The 19,198-nt window shown below is 34.5% G+C and overlaps 2 pseudogenes; one reads left to right on the forward strand and one right to left on the reverse strand.

Annotated features, from left to right (window-relative positions):
- Nucleotides 1-6,960: 6,960 nt before the first annotated feature.
- On the reverse strand, nucleotides 6,961-7,900 carry LOC102883777 (annotated as a pseudogene).
- A 10,326-nt stretch (nucleotides 7,901-18,226) lies between these two features.
- Nucleotides 18,227-18,345, forward strand: LOC112478488 (annotated as a pseudogene).
- Nucleotides 18,346-19,198: the final 853 nt, after the last annotated feature.

The raw sequence follows: 19,198 nt of genomic DNA on the forward strand, positions 1-19,198 counted from the left end.
TCCCGCTTCTCTACTTTCTGCCCTGATGACTGGGCACTGCTGCCAGCTGCTAGAAGTTCACGGCACTCTCAGGACAGAGCTGATCAAGGAAGTCACCGCACCTTCACCTCTCCTCCTCCTGCAAGGAGCTCCCGCAGCTTCGAGAGGTAACTTTTTTGCTTCCTCCAGTCCACCGCCCAACACTCAGGGTTCCAACCTGTGGTAGCTCTTATGCGCAGATTCCATGCTCAGATGTGCTAGTGTGTGCTCAGATTCCATGCTCAGATGTGCTAGTGTGCAGTTTGAGTGTTTTTTGTTGAGTTTTAGATGTTCAGCTTATTGTTCTTTCAAGGAGAGAGATGCGGAGACATCTCTCACTCTGCCATGTTTCTGACATCACTCAATCTCTTATATTTTATAGTTGCAGAGATGAAATAGCAGAAAACTAAACCCAGAGTGTGTATTTTTGGTTTGCTGAATATAAAATATGTTCATTCATTCCTCCAATATCTTTTACAATTAGACTGGGGATTCCTGGGTGTGTAAGTTTACTTAAAACATTTCAAATATCCTTCCTGACATTTTTGAAACTCTGTCCTAACCACCTTTGTATAAGGAGGCAAAGCCTCCTGACAAAGCTATTCTCTACTTGGTTTAAGATGCTGCTACCGCTTTACCTGAGGAAGTTTCTTTAAAAGAAGCTGTAATTCCCCTTTAATCCATCCCACTCCTCTTTTTCATGAATTCTTACTAGAATCAGAACCCAGTATGCTGAAACAGGAATACCATTCCAAGGCAGATGCAGAATTTGTAAAAGACTGGCTTAAACTTTCGATGTTTTCTTCCTTTTTTTTTTTTTTTTAGCTACATATTGGCAAGATGCAAAGTATTTTGATATGAATTAATTTTGAGGGCCCTTTTACTTGAGTGGGAGGGAGATAATGGAAAAAATTTGTACTTACTAGAGATTTGTCAATTAGCATGCTAGTTCATGTAAATAAGGAGAGGTCTAATAGTTTGCTAGTTTGTTAGGCTAATAAGTGCAAATCTTTAAGTAACACTGGATCTCTCTAAAGGAGACTGAGACACCAGAAGCACTTTAGGAAAACTGGAGAAAAATAAATTCAATCTCTTTAGGAGACAGCAATGCTGAGGAAGATAAACTATAGATATTCTGGTCTCATGTACCCTGAGGTCCATGAAGTGTCAGAAAAACTTCCCTTCGGCCGTGACAAAGAGAACAACCAGCAGTTTTCAAAGCAGCTTTGATGCTTCTCTCTAAGGATGTTGGCAGGAGAAATTAAAATTAAAATGCCTTCCAGATATCAATGGGAGTAGTGGAGTGAGATCGTTCAAATTGCAGAACCAGACTGAGAGAGCAAAGGAAGGTTTGTTTAACATGAAAGTGGCAGCTCTGGCTTGTAAGTCAAAAGGATGGATGTGGTATACTAATCTCGACCTAAGATTAATCTTGAGTTGTCTAGGAATAAAATAAGGGGACGCTCTTATGACAGAAAGAGAGAGACAGAGACTGAAATTAGATCTGATCAAGAAATTAGATCTGATTTGAACCACCATTATTTCAAATTATGCTTATCACACAATTCTTGGACCTGTATTGATTCATGCACAGTCACACTGGAATGAAGAGAAAGCTGGATACTCTTTGAGAAAGGTGTGCACTGAAATTTTTTCTTTAACCATTTCCCTGACTAATCTTTGGGTGACTAAACACTGAAGAAAAGTATATACTCAAACATTTTATGGACTTTTAGGGATATTTAGATCTTATCTCAGAATTATCCAGCAGAGAAGAAAGAGCATGACATTTCTTGAAGTAAATATTTCCAGTAGTGTGGCATTTGACAAGTTTGGATGCTATTTGGAGATTGTCTATTTTTCACTTTTTAACTTCCTGAAATGCTGACTAGGGACTCACTTTTTCTAGCCTTACCACTGTGTATGTGCAGCCGAAAGAAATAATTATGTCTAATTATTTACCTTTTGCTTAAGTTAAAAGTTATGTAGGCTGCCACAAAAAAATAAAACCTAACTACAAGATGTTCAGTTGAGGAAATGGATGCCAATCAAAACAGTACAAACAAATATGAATAGATGATTTTTAAATGTGAATAAGGAAAAGTGAATAAGGAAAGAATAAAATATTTTTAAAATCTAGAAGGCGTATCTATAAAAGAAATATTAAAATCATTCTTCGGTTAAAATTTTTGTGGGTTTTTTTTGTCTTTTTTTTTGACAAAATTAGAATGAAGAAATGACTTTAAAATGGATTCCTTTTTCATGTTGTTTTCAGATCCACGATACCTGGATTTTTTTTAAGCCCATCTCTTCTCTCTTCTCTCTTCTTCCCCTCCCTCTCAAGCCCATAACACTAATTAGGCTTATCCTACTTACTGAGAGCAGTAGGATAACAGCTTACATGCACTCAAATTTTTTATTGATTTTATGACCTATATTGTTATCATGGGATTAGGCAAAGTGACATCCCATACTCAACTCATAACAGTAAGAACATAGTCCTATATCAATTCAACATTACATTTTTACAATATCTAATCAGTTTAGCTATTCTAATCATAATAATTTAAATCTCATAATAAGGAGATTGCTAGATCCTTGTCTCTTGTTATAGCCTTTGTTTTAAAGTCTATTTCGTCTGGTATAAGTATTGCTACCCCAGACTTTTTTTTCATTTCCATTGTCATGTAATATTCTTTTCTCTTTACTTTCAGTCTGTGTGTCTTTTGATCTGAATTGACATTTGTAATTGACATATGTAAGGGTCTTGTTTTGTCCATTCAGCCACCCTATTTCTTTTGATTGGTGCATTTAATCCACTTACACTTAAAGTAATTATTGATAGATACATAGTTATTGCCATTTTATTATTCATGTTTTTGATACATATTGTTTTCTTCTTCTTAAAGGAGTCCCTCCAACATTTCCTATAATACTGACTTGGTGGTGATGAACTTCTTTAGCTTTTCCTTCTCTGGGAGGCTCTTTAACTGTCCTTCGATTCTAAATGACAGTTTTGCTGGATAGAGTAATCTTGGTTGTAGGCCCTTGCTTTTCATCCCTTTGAATGTTTTGTAAAAATCCCTTTTGGCCTGCAAAGTTTCTATTGAGAAATTGGCTGACAGTTTTAGGGGATCATCCTTATAGGTAACTACTTTTCTCTGGTTGCTTTTAAAATTCTTTCTCTTTAACCTCTGGCATTTTAATTATAACATGTCTTTGCGTGAGTTTCTTTCGGTTCACGCTGTTTGGAACTCTCTATGCTTTCTCAGTTCATATGTCTATTTCCTTCACCAGATTACAGAAGTTTTTCATCATGATTTCTTCAAATAGGTTTTTAATTCTTTGCACGCGCACTCTCGCGTGAACGCACTCTCTCTCCCTCTCTCTCTCTCTCTCGTCACTTGTTACATTTGATGTTGTCCCAGAGGCCCTTTAAACTATCTTTTTTGTTTTGGATTTTTTTTCCTGTTGCTGTTCTGATTGGGTGTTTTCTGCTAACTTATCTTCTAAATCTCTGATTTGATACATCACTTCATCCAATCTGTTGATTCCCTAATGTACTCTTCATCTCAGATGTTGTATTCTTTATTTCTGACTAATTCCATTTTGTTTTCCCACTCTACTTTCAGGTTTTCTAGTTCTTTTTTAAAGTTCTTACTGAGTTCATCTACTCTTCCCCCAAGTCTATTGAGCATCCTTATAACCAGTATTTTGAACTCTGCATCTGGTAGATTGCTTGTTTCCATTTCGTTTAGTTCTTCCGGAGCTTTGTTCTGTTCTTTTATGTAGGATATGTTTCTTTGTTCTCCCATTTTGGCTGCCTCCCTGTGTTTGTTTCTATGTATTAAGTAGGGCTCCTAAGTTTCCCGGTATTAGTAAAATAGCTTTATGTAATAGGTGTCTTGTGGGGCCCAGTGGCATAGTCTTCTCTGCTCACCTGAACAAAGTACTCAAGGTGGGTCCCTTGTGTGGGCTGTGTGTGCTCTCCTGTTGTAGTTGAGCCTTGGTTGCTGTTTGCATATCGATGAAAGGGATTGATTCTCAGGCTGATTGGGTGTGAGGATTAGCCGGTGAAGGGCTGATCCTACAGAGCAAGATTCACTTAGGTCGGGCTCTGGTACCTGTCCAGTCTGCCCTTCCAGTGTGTCCTCATCAGATGCAGCCCTAGGTGGTTCTCTGGCTCTGGCACTGATCAAAGCAGGCCACTGAGTGTGCCAGCCCAAGGACCTCCTGGAAGGGGCCCAGCTGCAGGCCCAGTTCAACTTCAGCCTGTGCACTTCCAAGGCCACCTAGTAAGAGTCACCAAACAATCCACAGATGGCTGCCACCCATGCTGTGCTTACAGGTGCCATGAGAGGCTAAGCCAGGAACCGAGGCTGGCTGCCACTACTGCCAGGCTTAGAGCCACTCAGCAAGAGGTACCAGGCATACCAAGTCCAGATGCTGCTTGTTTGGTTTTGTGAGCCTTTGAGAGATTTTAGGAAAGTCCTCACTATGAGCCAAGACAGGCCATTTGTATGGGGAAAAAAAACACTGGAGGCAGCTTGAGTGGGCCCACAAATTGAGAGAGGCAGAGTCTCAGGGAATCACCTAGGCAGAGTAATCTGTGTTAACCAGGTTGATGGAGAATCAGATATGGCAGCCACCCGCGTATGGAAGCCAGGTATGGAAGGGTTCAACAAAGGAACAATGCCCTCTACCAGCATTTCTATCTGAGAGAAAGCTGCCCCTCCAGCCCTTGTCCCGAAGCCAGACAATTCAGTTCCTCCCCATATGTCCCTGAAACTCTTCAAGCAGCTGTCTCAGTGCTGTAGCTCAGAGCAAGTGAGTCTGTCTGCAAGTAAGTCCACACGCAGATCCCTTAAGAGGAACATTTGTGACTCCCACAGCTTCTGTTTCACTTAGCCACAATCTCCACTGGCTTTCACAGCCAGAGGTTGTGGGGACTTCTTTTCTTGACACTGGAATCCTGGCCTGGGGAGCTCAATGCAGAGCCAGAACTCCTCATTCCTCTGGGGAGGGGTGCTGGCTATGCAGCCAAGATAATCCTCCCGACTCTTGACCACCACACACAATCGTGGGACCCAGCCATTTTGCATCACCTCCCCTCCCTCCAGTCTGGAGGTGACCTCTTAAGTATGTCCCCAGTTGTAGGACTTCTGTTCAGCTAGACCTCAGGCAACTCCCAGTGATGGTTGTTCCGTAGTTTTGTTGTAATTTTGATGTGGTCATGAGAAGAGATGAGTACAGCTTCTACCTTCTATACCATATTGACCAGAATCTCCTAGGCTGTATTCTTATTCCATGTCTTATTGCCTTTTCCCAATAGTCCTTAATAATCCACACTTGCTAGATAGAACAAAGAGTGACATTCTAAGACTAATGGACATGCAATGGAAATAACCTAAACCTAAAAAGGTTATTTTCAAGACATAATAATCAGTGCCAAAGATCAGTTTCCAAAGCTGACTCCGATTTCTATTTCGCTCTCAAATGATATTTTTCTGAATATCAAGGAAATGGCAGTGTCTGAGCACCAAGAAAAATGGTAGATTCACAAATGTCTGAGGAGAAGGGGATAAATATAACCTTGTTTTACTAAGTCACTTGGCTTCTCTATCTCTTAAGAACATTTCTCAAATCTTTTACCCTAACAAACATTAACCCACTAAGAGGCACATTGTTGCACATTCATCAATAGAGGCTTTGCTATCTAAACAAAAACAGAAATAAAAAAGACCTAATCAGAAATTTATATTTTAGGTTTTCACAATGCCAATTATAAGAACAAAACTAGTAATTATATTTTATTTCTTAGTTTTAGTTTTTGTCTAATATTTACTATTGTCTAAACTTAGACATTGTTATTGCTTAGCTAAAGCATTACTTATGTCAATTGTAAAAATGGTAACTCAAATGTGACTTTCTCTAGAATTTGGCTTCCCTTGATACCTGTCAAATCTGTGGGAAGCTACCTTAAACACCCTTCCTCTCTCAATTAATATCTGATATTTAGAACTAATCACATTTTTAATTACCCAATATCCAAATTAATCTTAACACTCATGTGTAAACAGACACATGCACACGCATATACATGCACAAAAAATGTACGTTTACATATAATCTAACTATCCGTAGAGGTTATTATAAGGCTTCGTGATATTTTTAACTGAGGTTTTCTAGCTGACTTCATTTCAGTAGAGCCCTTTCACTAATTGCATATTCACTAACGATGATTTGTATTTCCCAAAAGATAAGAGGACGTGAGCTCTAAAACATAAACATCTAAGGTGTTCTCTTTGTATGACAGCAAAGTAGGGATGACCATGTCATTCAAAGAAAACCAAATGAAATGTCATAATTTAAACCAAATCAATGCAATTTTCCTATGTTTCTTCTTCTTTGGCCCCTTTAATTCAGAAAAGATTACCAGTTATTTTACCTTTCCACTTCCTCTTCATCATATACATATGCTCTCACATCTGTGGCACAACATCCAAAAAAACCACACAACACTAGCATTTATACTGAATGTCCTATACATACAAACCAGTTGGGTCACACAGTTTCCAAGTTAATTATACTAGGTATTTTCTCAATCCAAATTTTTCTTAGGCATACAGAGAAGAGAAACAACAAAATTCTATACTTCCTCATTTACATATCATATTATTACCTGGAGAGTGAGAAATACATAACTCTTTGTAGAAATGCAGCAAAATCTTATGGGTGTCCAGAACTTATAGATTTAACATTACCTTGAGGAAAAGTGAGTAAGTTATTTGGAGTATCATTTATAGGATATTATTAATGTTGCATAATAGAATAGTTAAGGTCTTTTTTTAAAATAAACCTGAGCTTTAAATGCCCAAGTCTAAAAGATCTGGAAGACAAAAACAAATGATGCAAGAAAGAGTAAAACAAGCAGAAACAGATTTAAAGTGAAATTTTTTTCTTCCATAGGACTTTTTTCATGGCATTTTTAACATCCTTATTTCTTAAAGAATAGATTAAAGGGTTCAGCATAGGTGTAAACAAATGTAACATACTAAAACCACTTTACGAAGTTCAGGGTTATTTGGTGATATGAGACAGACAAAGGAGACAGTCCCATAGAGCAAACTTACAACCCCCAGATGGGAGCTGCAAGTGGAGGTGGCTTTCTTCTTCCCTTCACTGGAGTGGATCTTTAAAACTGTGGACACAATACACATGTAAGATACCACAATAACAATCATTGTGGGCAAAATAATGAGAACAGTCAAACTAGTGACACCATCTTATCCATAAAGATATAAGAACAGGAAATCTTCTCAATTGGGTTTGAATCACAGCAGAAGTGATTAATGACCCAGGAGGCACAGGAAGACATTGAGAATGTTACACTAATTTGAAGGACGGAAATGACCCAGCCACAGAGATAGGAACCAGCCACAAGCTAGATACAGAGGCTTCTTGACATGTGGACAGTATAGAGAAGTGGGTTGCAGATGGCAATAAAACGGTCATAGGCCATGGCTGCCAGGACAAAGGCCTCTGTTACCATGAAAAGTGCATAAAGAAACAGCTGAGCCACACAACCTGCAAAGGATATGAGCTTTTTCTGAGACAGGATGTTGACTATGGCTTTTCATACAATAACAGTAGTGTAGGAGAGGTCAATGATGGAGAGATTGCCTAGGAAGAAATACATTGGTGTGCTCAGCCAGGGATCAGTCACAATGATGCCAATCATGCTAAGGTTCCCCGGAAGGACCATCTCATAAACAATCAGGAATAGCAGGAAAAGAAGACTCTGGAGCTCTGGACAGACCCTGATGCCTACAAGAATGAAGTCAGTCACTTCTGAGTGGTTGTCTCCGCTCTTGTCACCCATGGCAAATTTCTGCTTAAAGGTATAAGAGAAAGTCAACAGATGAAGTTTTCACTCTTTATCTACTATAATAAATAACACTTCGCATTAAAAAATACTTTACAGTTGACATAATAGTTTCATATCCATTATCCCTGTTAAGTTTATACACATGAGCAAACTAAAGATAAAAGACACTTTGACTTGCCTAAGGTAACAAAATCGGTTAAAAATGGAATTTGGACTCAAGGTAAAACATTTTGAATTCAAATCTAGTGTTAATTTCAATACAACACAGTCTGATACTTCTTCGTATCGCTCTACTTTGTTATATGTGATGGTTCATGAGATGTCATTTGTGATTTCAAAATACTAAAGTCTGATAAACTCATACTAAGAAAAAGGCACTTCCTTAATTTTAATTTATCACTTAATATTCAATTTTCTCTGTCATATTACTTTGCTTCAATGCAAAAATTAAAAAGAATAAATGAAGGGGAAGAAAGCTAAAAGCATATTCTAAAATAATATGAACTTTCTACCAAAAGAGTTCCTATAGCTGAAAGTAAGTTACTAAAGAGCTAATTGTCTTACTTGTAGTTTTTTTTTTTAAATGAATTCAGTCTTTAACTTCTGGAACTAGTCTAATTTTATTTAAGTACACAAGTAAAATGTGAGTGGTACCTTTATACTTTTTAACCTGTGAAGTTTACTGATCCTGTCAAGAAATCTGTCAAGAAACCTATGCCATTTCAAACTTTTCAAAATATGAAAAAAAAATTAGAAGCTTCAAAGTGAGGAGCCAATCAAAAATGTTGATTGTGTAAAATATATTAGGTTAGATAGCAAATTTTATTAAACTCTTAACCTGATGGTTAGAGCTCACCAATTTTAAGAACAAATAAGTATTAATTTCCTAAATGCATCCAAATCAACCTATTTTGATTTGGGGAACTGTTAGGCAAGTAAGAAAACTTTGGTTAATCTGAAATATTTCTATTATTTTTCTATGAAACAATACACTCATTGTCAATTAAGCTCTTGAGCAATTAGGGATAACTTTACGTATCTTCTCTTCTTTGGTAGCATTTAAACTAAGTATCATTTATCCATTCAAAGAGTGATATGGATAGTAAAAACCAGCAAATGATCCACAAAAATGTCTTTATCAAAATTAAAATGAATAACACAGTAGCAATCGAAATTTTAAAATATGCAATTTCTCTTTAACTCTCTGCCCTAAATTTTAAGAGGTTTACTTTTATTTTTTGTTTTTCTATGGTCTACAAAAGTCCTTCAGATTCCAAAGTCTTCAAGCTCTTCTTTGCATCTTTCATTTTTTACTTCTCCCAACAACCTTCTCAAAAATGAACGTGAAATTAATTCATATAAATTTAAATCAAGGGGAAAAATGACTAAACAAAATAATATTACTATTCTCAGTCTCCATACTCACTCTACTGCTCCACCGTATATTTGAAATCCAATCAAATAATTGTATAGCAACTTGGTTTTATTAGCAGGTGGAGAAATGAATTAAGTTTACAGGTTAACATACATGAGGATGATTTTATTTTATTCCAGAACTAACAGAATGAACCTTTTAGCTATAAAGCTGAATAGAGCAATTTCAAGCATCAGTCATCATGTATTGGTTTGGAACAGGAAAAAGAGGGCTGTTAAAAAGAATAGGAAATATTATTAAGATATGCTAAAATCATTTCATACATAACTCTTTTTTCTGCAGTCACAAGATTAATAGGACTTGTCCTTTGGTCTTATTTTAAAAAGAAGGGGGGAGGAGAAAGAGAAGAGGAAGGAGAAGGAAAAGGAGATGGAGAGGAAGAAATTTAAGTCCTTAAACCAAATCAAATGTTACTTTTTTGATGTTGAATCAATGAAAGTATCATATTAATATTTGAAAGATAACCTAACCTAAAGAAATAGAATACGGTTTTGTTGCTTTTACACAAAATTGTAGAATATGAACTGTGAAAAGGATTACTTTTATTCATAAAAGAATTATAAATAAAGAGTCAAAATTAGGTATGAAATAATCAAAATAGAGATATTAGAGGACTTTTATGATTGTGAGGTCTAAGCTGTGGAAAAGAAAGATAAAAAGAGACAATAGACTACATATTATTAGGATTATATTTAAAACATCAGTTATTGTATTACCAGTCTGATTTAGTCTTGATCTTCCTTTGAGCAATGGACTGTGAATTATTAAGGTTTATTCTCATCTTGATAATCTTTAATTTATGACACAGCACATTTTGAAACTCAAGAAAAACATCTTTTAAGGATACAGAAAATGTTCTAGGCTGTCATGTGACTGTTTTGTAATTATTCTTAATTTCTGAATTTATTCTGAATTTATATTTCTTTTCTATCTTGTGAACATTTTCGTGTGAAACTACAGAGATCCAAATCCTTTTTATTTCAGTCTAGGAAAGAAGCTGTATTTGACAAATAAAAACTATCAAAGACAATATCATAATTAAACATCTCAAATAATGTTTAATCCCTTATAAAATAGCAACTCTCTTAAGCAGGGCATGACTATGTTCTTTGTTAGTTGCATTGCTGGTAGGTCCATAATTTTCCATTACCTATTATTAAAGTTTGTTCTTTCTTTAATATAATTTTGTTTGAAAACCTGGTATATTCCTGAACAGAGTGAAGATGTCTCACTAGGAATTTATTTAGTTCTCTTAGAGAATTCCAATAAATCCATGGAATCAAACTGCATACAAATCTCTTGCCACCATGGTGGCACAATTCACAGGCCACAGAATGAAAATGCGAGCAAAATGGAATTTTAAGACAAGCAACAAGACTCCCAGGTCCCTGAAGACATACAAAAATAGTAGCAGCCGAAATCCATGGTGGTCAGTCTTTTCCAATTCCATGAAACTATCTCAGAGAATTGCAACATAAAGTGTTTCAGAACTTTGGAGGAAGAAGTCCTTCTGAGAGAGGACTGAAAAATAAGTCAATTAAAATTTCGTAACAACGGCAAACTTCAAGGCCACCCAGCCCATGAAGACTGCATGAGGAGCAAACAGTCAGTGTGACTTCTTCACTTATTAAATACTCTTGGGACAATCATAAAGTTATTTTGAACAAGACTCCCTGTTAGAAAATTTCTTTCTTTATATCAAGCTAAAGTTTGTTTCTCCGTGACTCCTTTCCACCTGATTGTCCAAGCCTCTCCCCAAAATTGTGCTTTCTGAAGCGACACTGAATATCTCTCTTTGATCCTCTAAACGACATCCTTTCAAAATTTAAAAAGATGAATACATTATTTCCCCATAATCTTCTTATTTCTGGATTCAATATTCTAGTTTTCAATTATATCTCCTTTCAGCAGCAATGGAATAATTTGTATCTTACCAGTGTGTCTGTCAAAAACTCCATTGCCAATATCTGACGTCAAGCTGCATATAATCTATCCCCTTGAAATATCACTGCCTAATTACTTGAGATTTATACTTCTTTTAAGGTATATGAGACTAGAAGGGTTTCTTTGCATGTTTTCCTCTTATTAATCTTGCAGTCAAAACAAACCTTTAGTTTTGTTTTGTTTGGGTCTTATGTGAACTGCTACTAAGCCAAATTGTTGCCTATTCTTGTTGCCTATTCTTGTTCTACGCCATTTCTCCCACATCTTCTACCTCTCCAACTATTCCTTCCCAGTTTGAAGTATTTTGTATTTAACCTCTTTTTACATTTTAGACCATTGGCTTTTTATCCTGTATTTCTATGTTATAAAAATCAGTTTAAATATATTTGTGGACTCTACAGTATTTGTGTCATGTTTTTGGACATATGGAAGTTATGTTATAATAGCCTTCTAAGTTTTCACTGCAGTAATTTTTAACAGAAATAATTCAAGATTGCTTGACAAAGTCTCCCTACAGGTTTATGAAGATCCATTAATCAATGTAAGGGGAGGCAGTGAAAAAGAGGAAGAGATCAAGAAGTACAAATTGGTAGTTACAAAATAGTCATGTGGATATAAAGTATAGCATAAAGAATATTATAATAACTATGTATGGTGTCAGATGGGTACTAGATGTATTTGGGTGATTACTTTGTAAGTTATATAAATGACTAATCACCATGTTGTACACTTGAAACTAATACTGTATGCCAACTATAATTAAAAAATTAAAAAATTATTTCAAAAAGAAATGTACACTTGTTCAGTCACATTAATTCTAGTATTCACAAAGACTCTAAAATAGCTCATTAAAATAAAGATACATTATATGATAACCTTCTGAATGACTATTACAATCAGAAGAGTTTCAATTCCCTTTTCCTTATTCTGAACTCACCAAATAACTTTGTAAAATGTAAGAAGATATCAGAGCAAATTATCAGATTTTTAAGTTTGTCGATATGTATACATAACTACAAAATTTATATAAAATAACCTTTTATGTATTAGTCATTTTATCTATAGACTCAACTGTCCTCTCTGAAACTATTCCTATATGTGAGCTGAACATTATCATTCTGATTCATAAAACTGAGAAGCCAGACAATTCACATATAAGCTTTTCATAATCTGGCTCCATAATGTGTATTTCCAGCTTCAATTACTACCATTTCTTCTCCTTGAACTTATACTCAGCCTCAGCATACTACTCCCACTGCCTGAATAGACCTTGGAGTTTTATATAAGACTCCCTACTATTACTCATACCTTTTTTTATTGACCTCTCTCTCCTATTCCTTTATTTTCACTTATTTTGTTCTCTGCAGCATTCGTATATTTCAAGCTTCCAGATTTGTCTTTTTAAAACTATTTTAATCATGTCACTCATTTCTTAAGAAATTTTGTTAGTTCCCAATTTCCTATTTAGTAAATTAGGATTTTTAATATTCTCCAAATTGTAACCCTATTAAATCAGATGGGATGCCTCACTTTACATCCATTTATATTGCTCAATCTTAGCACCCTGTTCAAATTATTCCCAAATCTCTCACCTTGAGTGTAATTCTAAATCTTACCAACATCTAAGATTCAATTAATATCTCTCCAAAATGTACCATTGTCTTGCTATAGTAACCAACTTTGGCACCACTTCTTCATACACCTTTTTAATGTAATTACACCCACATATTGTAACACTTACTTATACTTTAATTATTTCATGTGTATTATTTTACATTTCCAACTGGATTTTCAGCTACTTTAAGATAAAATGTATTGCTCTACAAGGTTCTATAGCAAAACAATCTGGAGTGCATCACAGATGTTCATTTTTTTATTTATTAAATTCATTTGTATTCCCTTATTCTAAAAAGGTTTTTAGGTAACTTACAACAATATTAGTTAATAACTTATAGTAATAACTACAGTAATAGTTAATAGTAATGAAAAAATTGATTAAATTTATTAAAAACTCAATTTGTGTCATGTATTTTTCTAAACACTTTTACATAGACTGTGTATTTTAACCCTAAAATAATTTTATCTACTAGTCTTAAACTCTTAAGTACTGTTTTGATTATCATTGTAATTTTAATATCAAGGGCAGAACCCAAATTCTAATCCAGAAATTCTAGCTTCAAAAACAACATTCTTAACCATTAAGCAACTGTACTATAATTAAATTCAACAAAATATAAGTGACAATATCACACAAAACCAGTAGAAGTACAAACTCTCTATATAGGCTTGCTAGATTTAGCAAGCCTATGATTTAGCTTCAAGTACCCTCTTTGAAGGTATGGCAAATCAGAATTGAATAGAAAAAAGCCAAGTTTCCTTTGCACTAAATTCTAAAGGAAATTTCACATGCAGTGCTTAATTATTATGGGCAAAATAATGTGCAAAGGAAGCTGCACATGCTATCAACTTTCCATAAAAGCCAAGAATTCTGCACTAAAAGATTTGTAGAAAACTAAGACAATGTGATCAATTTGAATACTCTTAGGGTCAACTTGATCCAAATATGCAATTTGTAATAATAGCTATAGTGGTGATAATAGCATAGGCACTATTTATTTATTTATTTATTTATTTATAACAGATAAGCTTTTCAGAATTGGGAAGATAAACCCTTTTTCTATTGAAGGCCTGAAATGGTGATATTTAAACTTTCTCCATTCACTATATTAAATTTCATCTATTTTTTTTTCATTTATTACTTAAAAATCACTCCCAGATTCATCCCTTCCTTCCTATTTCTACTGCTACACTGGCTATTCAGGTTTGAAGACCTCTTCTTCTCAATCTAAATCTCATCCTAAGGTGGAAGCATTATGTTGATGTTTCTGAAACCAAATAAACCGATGAGGTGGTATCTTACTTAAAAGCTGAAGAACTTAATCAAAATTCTTACTTGTGAAAAAGCTTATTGTACTGCTACATGAGAGTACAACTTGAGATATCTTCAAGAAAAAAAGAATTTTTATTATTAGTTTTGGATCTGTTCCAAAACTGTAACCAAAATCCAGATTATAGAGTCTCAGAACAAAATTATTGAGACATTTTTTTAAGAATAGAAATTTTGCAAGTGCATGTTACCAGTCTTTCTGCTGGTATGTCTATTTTTCTGAGCAGCAAACATTACTAAATGCCTACTTCACTATGTTAGTTACAAAAAAAATCTCCAAATAACAGAATGGATGACAGTAACTAAAATTTAAAAGAAATAAAATACAGTGCTATTCTACTGTATTTAAGATTAACATCTGATGTGACAAAAAAACCTGGAATTGTCAATAGAAAGTACAAAATGGAGACTTTGGAACCATATAAACACTATCTCTGGCACACAGGAGTTCACCAAATGTTTCTAAAATTAAATATCCCAAAATTATGTTGAGATTAAATATCCCAAAATTATGTTGAGATTACGCAGCTTGGTCCACACTTGAAGTAAAAGGCCAATGCAATAGACAATGCAAAAGGCAATGGTATAGAAAACTATGAAAAAAATTGATGTAACTAATTAATAAAATTGATAAGTAAGTGAAAATTTAATTTAAAACCTATCTGCTATATAATTCTCCTTAAAGAATAATATTTATACAGGTATATATATACAGAAACATTAATGTCAACAATAGCTAGCTTTGAAAAAAATAAGCTTGTATGTATGTGTTTTATGTTTTGAATAGAAACAGTGTTTATACAAGATACTATTTTATTTAATAGTGTGTCAATTAAAGTATTAATTATTTAAAAAGCTAATTAAAGTAGACTTAGACTCTCCTTGGCAGATTTCTTCATCATATCATCTATAGATATAGATATATAGATTAAGAGAAAGATATGGTATATAAAGCTACTGCAGTGGATACTTTAGCTGGACGTACACGCATGATATATACCACAGATCAAAACAGATTTTATACCATGATGTAAAAATAACAAAAGTGGTGGATAAACACCTATCTCACAACTTATATCACATATATAGAACTTGCTGAACAAAAGACCCCTGCAATAGGAGAATAAGTCCAAGCTTCAATTCTTTTTTTGTCTAGGAATTCTCTCCCATCTTACCAACCTTCCAGCAGGAAAGGAGGAGAGCACAGAAATTCTTATTTGATGGATACTGTTATTATGCTCTATCTACTGTAACTGCTCATGCACCAGGTAAATCTTGAAAAATTAATCTATTTCACTAATGGGTTTTTTCAGGTTCTTCAGAAACACTCCCCAGTTCCTGAGTATCTCTCTTCTGTGGTTCTCTTGGTGAGAGTATTTACTGTAAATTCTTATCTGTTATTTAGTCTTAGCATTGGAAATCCTATGACATCACCAGCTTCTCTCCACTGAGGTCTGTTACCCACCTCCCCAAGAAGACATTTAACAGCACCTTAGAAAAGGTATATAACTCACATCTAGACTATAGGAAAAGCTCACACATCCCTTGCCCTGAAAAACTGTGGGGGTGAAAGTTGCCCATTCAGTCACATCTGTTTTCTTCCATCATCAAAGTATTTAGCTTGCTAATTTCTTGCCATTTCAAATTATAATAGAGTCAGAAACCTGCACACTGTATCCCACAAACATTAGGAGATACATATTATGCTCTCCAAGTCAATTGGACCAAATTTCAATCTTGACGTCAACTTTTTTTTTCAATTATAATTGACATACAATATTATTAACTTCAGAATTAATATGGAAGCATATGACACCTCGAACCCCTGTGGACTAAGAGAGAGGTACACTACACAAGTTTTCCTCCCAATGCGTTCTAAATTTTTCATATCTTATATCCTCATTATAGGTGAAAGGTTGAGTTGTGTGGCTAAGTTTTAGCCACCTCTTTTCTAAGTTTGCAGCATGTGCTATAACTGCCTTTGGAATACAATATTCTAATGTTTTTTCACCTGAAAGTCAACTTCCTCAAGCTGCAACACTAGTTATATCTAACACCTATATGTTCCTTGTGTAACATATGAGAGTCTTAATTTAATCTGCATTTTTTTATAAAAGAAAGATAGCAAATTTTAGAGACTGTCTTAAGAACTGACTTTTTTCTTTTAATTGTGAAGAAGAGATAATTTTACTATTTGAATCTTGGGTCTATTATCCACATTGAATAAATCCTTTAGAAATAATATCAGAAAAGGTGGCTAAAATAAACAATCTTGCAATATATTCCTTAAGTAGTTTTGGTGCTAATAGAGATTGTCCAGTAGCTTTTTCAATTTCAGAAGTTTGAGGAGATGAATTAGGAGAGAAAAAGTCACATAATGCCTGCACGATGGTCTATAAATCATTGTGACAATTGAGTTGTAACTATACAGACAGAAGAAACATGCCTCCCAGTCACCAGTGCTATTACGACTTCCCTTCTAGAAGTTTTAGCATTTATAACTACATCAAAAAACTTCCTTCATTATTTGTCCTACAAGCCAAACAAGTCCAGAAGCTCCCCACTGGGATTTATTATTCTCCTGTTGTTTTCAGGCACAGAATAGTTTGCAATAAGATTTAAATTTAATGAATTTCTGAGTAACTTTTGCCTCCATTTGGCATGGTGCCTTGCAGGCCTAGTCAAGTTTTGGTAATTTTTGTTGTTGTCATTGTTATAATTATTGTCTCTTAATTGTCATTATAAAAGTAAAAACAAAGAGTCAAAGGCCATGATTAAGTAAACATTTTCTAGGAAAGACATTCCTGTCTGCCAATAACTTTTTCATGATGATTTTCTTTTCCACAAAGCAATTGAGGGAGGAAAAAAGATCTTTAAATAAATACATAGATGTTTCCTTTGAACTTAGAGAGCATTACACCATCTCATTATGTTTGTCCCCAGGCTAGGCATGCGTGTAAAAATGCTCATGAACAGCTATATTGATTAAGAATTTATATATATATCTATGGTATTATATATTATAAATATATATCATATATGATATCATATAACAAATATATATCATATATATACAAACAATTTAAAACAAAAAAGGCTGACGGAAGACTAAACAATATTTAAGAAGAAAAACAGATATATACTCCAGTAAAATTTAAGATTATAAAACAAATTTCTAAAACCCTTCAGAAAGAAAGAATAGATAATCTTTAAAAGAATAAGAATGATATTGTCCTAATCAAGAACTTAGGACCTAAAATTTATAATTTAAATACAAGGGTGTTATAAAAATATTCTCACATACACAGGTCCTAAGAAACTCTACCTCAAAAAATGAACCTTTTGAGAATGCTTAGAAGAAGTATAAAGAGGTAGAGTAGCATAGTGAATAAAAGTAAGTTAGAAATCCATTAAATATATATTAGAGTTCTCCAGAGAAACAAAACCCAAAGGATGGATTTGACAGACAGATGATAGTTGATAGATTGATAGATAGATAGTTGATAGATAGTTGATAGACAGACAGACAGATGATAGTTGATAGATAGATTATAGATAATTAGATGGATTGATCTAGAATGAAATTTTTATTAAAAAGAATTGGCTCATGTAATTATGGAGGCTGAGAAGTCCCACCATCTGCCTTCTGCAAACTGGAGACCCAGGAGAGTGGTATGTAAACTTCAGTCTGAGGCCGAAGACCTGAGAACTACCAATGCTGTAAATTCCAGACCAAGGGTAGGAGAAGATGGATGTTTCAGTTAAAGCAGTCAGGCAGAGAGAGAAAATTCAACCATCTTCTGTTCTATGTGGGTTGATGAGGCCTGCAACATTGAGGAGGGCAATCTGCTTTACTCAGGCTACCAGTTCAAATGCTCACCTATTCCAGAAACACCCTCAAAGACATGCCCAGAAATAATGTTTAATCGGATATCTCAGTGTCTCATGAACCATTCAAGTTGACCAATAAAATTACACATCAAATCCTCTCCATGTCTACGGCCATGCCACCCTGAACAAGCCCGATCCCATCTGATCCCGGAAGCCATGCAGGTTCGGGCCTGGTTAGTACTTGGATGGGAGACCACCTAGGAAGACCAGGTGCTGTAGGCATAAAAAATAAAAAAAATAAAAAAAAGAGATTTTAAGCTGACAAGGTCCTTGCAATCAAGAGTTGCCTCACCAATTAAAAAAGAAAGTCCACCCCTTGTTACTTGGAACCTATACGCATCTCTGTAAACTATATTTAATTTCAAAATAGATGCAATAATAAGGTCATAATTCCACCTAACATGATACATCTATCCATACAACCAAAAATACACTAATCCCTTCCTTGAATTATGTTTTCTCTGCTCCTTGATATTCCATAACTTAAATACTATAAAGTTACCAATATTTAAATCCTATGATACATGTACTTCAATATATTAAAGGTCATATATGACAAGTCCACAGCTAACATCATACTCAATGGCAAAAGGTTGAAAGTTTTTTCCCTTAAGATCAGGAAAAAGACAAGGGTGCCTCCTCCTGTTCAGAGTATTAGAGATCTAGCCAGAGCAATGAGGCAATAAAAACTTTTTAAAAGGCGTCCAAATTGGAAAGGAAGAAGTAAAACTGTCTCTCTTTGCAGATAACATGAGCTTATATATAGAAAACCCTAAAGATACCACCAAAAAAAAAAAAAAACTGTTAGAACTAATAAATGAATACAGTAGAGCTGTAGGATACAAAACCAACTTTAAAACTTTGTTGCAATTCTATACTATCTGAAAAGAGAAAGCATATGAAAAAGAGCTGCCCAAAGATAAATTTTTAAAAACATTTATAATAGAATAAAAAATAATAAAATAGTTTTCCCATTCTTTAGGTCGTCAGTTCACTTTGTTGATTGTTTCTTTTGCTGTGCAGAAGCTTCTTAGTTGCACAGCAAAAGAAACAATCAACAAAGTGAACAGGTAAC

This window comes from Pteropus alecto, unplaced genomic scaffold, assembly GCF_000325575.1.
Source record: "Pteropus alecto unplaced genomic scaffold, ASM32557v1 scaffold220, whole genome shotgun sequence".
Lineage (NCBI taxonomy): Eukaryota > Metazoa > Chordata > Mammalia > Chiroptera > Pteropodidae > Pteropus > Pteropus alecto.